This window comes from Pinus tabuliformis, chromosome Q (assembly GCF_031772625.1).
Source record: "Pinus tabuliformis cultivar Carrire ecotype Pingquan chromosome Q, CPIR1, whole genome shotgun sequence".
NCBI classification, from domain to species: domain Eukaryota; kingdom Viridiplantae; phylum Streptophyta; class Pinopsida; order Pinales; family Pinaceae; genus Pinus; species Pinus tabuliformis.
Window position 1 is genome coordinate 1,141,455,786 of NC_142296.1, and position 2,875 is coordinate 1,141,458,660.

Sequence of the window (2,875 nt, forward strand, 5' to 3'; positions counted from 1 at the left end):
TATGATTGTGTGCTATTAAGTTTTAATAATTGTTGCGAGCTAGAGTTCTCTTGCATTATATATATTTATTCATTATAAATTATAAATTATATATATATATATATATATATATATGAATAATGTATTAATGTTCAAAAAATAAATTTAAAATTTGTATATTCCATTTATGTGTGTGAGAACGAGTGTGGGAGAACTTTACATCATATTTACAAGGTGTTAGGTCAACTTATAAGTAATATAAACAAAAGAAAAATATATATTTTTATAGTAAAATTGAAATACATAAAAGTTATATATTTACATTTTGATTTAAATTTTATTAATAATATCAAATTTTAAAAATATATATATTTTTATAGTATGATTTTAATTAAAATTTATAAAAAAATGATTTCCTTATTTTAAAAATAAATATATAATAGTATGAATGATATCTATACAAATGCTATGTATTTGATGAACTTTACATCATGTGTGTTTATGATTTAAATTTTTTAATGTTCAATTACAAGTTTATAAATCATTTTTTTATTAATAATAAATATATATCTTCATATCATAACGTTGAATGAAACTTATAAATAATATATTATTGTTTTCCCAAAAGTAAATTTATAAATAATATATTATTGTTTTCCCAGAAGTTTCACTCGTACAATTTACACACCTTCACAATAGCACGGAATTTAAAGTTTAACTTATATAACCATGTTTCAAATAATTGTGGTAAGGTGACACTGGTAACGTTGATCTCACTAACAGTGATGATGAGTAAAATTAAAATCAACAAAAACTGGAAAACTCAACCTTTATGCGGTTCCCGGGACAAAACTATTATTGCACCACAAAGAAATAGAACAGATTCTGATTATTGGATCCAACACATTAACACGCATTAAGCCAAATCTAACATTAACACACATTTGATCCAACGATTTCAAAAGTCCTCTGACAAGAAGAAAATGTAGATGTTCTTCCCATGATCTCCTCTTTATGCTTCAATCCTTCAAGCGAATGTTGCTGCAAGAGAACTCTTAACGCTTCAAGGGAGGGTTGTTGCAAGAGAACTCTAGCTAGCAACGATCATCAAAACTTAACAGCACACAATTGTAAGCCATTGTTGTGGTTTCCAATCTCTTGGAGAGTGCTTTGGAGATCATGAATTCTCAACATCATTTTTTTGCAATCGTTTTGCTGCAAACCCTCTTCTCATCATCACAATGACCAATTTGGACGCACTGCAAAACCACCTTCTTCACAGATGTTGGTCCTTCATATTCAACATCTTTACTTGATCTGGTCTGTTGGAACAGAAGTTTGGCACAGGGTCTACCTCTGATCTCAATGTTCACAGCATTGGTGAATTCAAGGATTATCCAAAGCCGTGTATAAATAAAAGCAGTTGGGAATTTGAATTAGATGTGCAGGCTCATTGTTTGCAGTATCAAATAAACCCAAAAATTGGGCAACAAAGTTGTGAAAAACCCAATGATGGCGTTGCAGACAAAAGCCAACACCAGCGCAAACCTGAAACTCCATGGATGAAAGAGAGCATGCCACAAAATAATTATCTGATAACAAGCAAGGACAAAAAATTTCAAAACATTGCGGGACATCAAATTTAAAATTTAAATGGCCTCAAGGAGTGGGGAATATAAATGGAAATCTACTGATAATAAATTATAGGTATTGTCACTGATGACAAGCAATATCAAGGCACGTCGCGTTAGTATTTCCCGGTGGAGGCTGGACTCCTTTCCCAGCGGGAGCGCTGTTGCATTACATGCCGATGCATTTATGGTGGAGCTGCTATTGGGTGCAATAAAGACCCGATAACAAGCCCGTTATTTGTTGCCCAAAAATACAAAAAGATAGAAAACATGATGAGGGAAAATGATGTCATCTTCAAGTCAGTGACAGAAAAAAAAAATTCCAAGTTGATGTACCCATTGCTTATATACTTGCACCCATGCTTTAGGCAGATGCAGTGAAATGGACTATACTTCAGAGGATTAAATTGTACAAGCCCGAATAAACTCCACAATGAAAGAGCATCGTATTAATTATAAAATTACTTATTTATACATGTGCAATCTAGGTACGAGATAGTTGTGTCTCGATAACTTATTAACCATAAAACGGAATGTAAAACTAATTACATACTATACAATAACATGCCAAGTAACATTCTGAATTTTTAAAACTTTCCACGTCCCAGTGACTTTGTAAATATGTCTGCGATCTTCTTTAAAGTAGGACAATTTGTCAAATGAATAACTTTGGCCTCTACATAATGTCGAATCAAGTGATATTTGGTGTTAATATGCTTGCTTCGATCATGAAACTTGGGATTCTTGGCCAACTGAATTGCAGAAGAGTTGTCAACGAGTAGTGGAGTTGAAGCCTTTTGTTTCTCCTGTAAGTCTTCAAGTATTTTGCGAAGCCAAATGATTTCTTTTGTAGCTTGTGTTGTTGCAACATATTCAGCTTCGGTGGTAGAATCAGCAGGAATGGATTACTCGCATGATATCCAACTGATTGTTGTTGATCCAAGACTCATGAAATAACTAGAAGTAGAGACTCCATTCTCCTTATCTCCATCAAAATCTGAATCTAAATAGTTGGTGAGATGAAATTCTACAAATTTGGAATATTTGATGCCATATGTTCGAGTGCCTTTCAAATATTTGAGCACTCACTTTGTTGCATTCTGTTAAACACACACATGGCAGCAACATAATATGAAAGATAAACAGGAAAGTACATTTATTTTTAACAAATGATATACATTTATAGTACATGTTGTGACCCTTGGATTCATATTCCAAGTGGTCTCTTGGACTCCTTTTGGTTGTTCAGCGTCCACACCAACCCT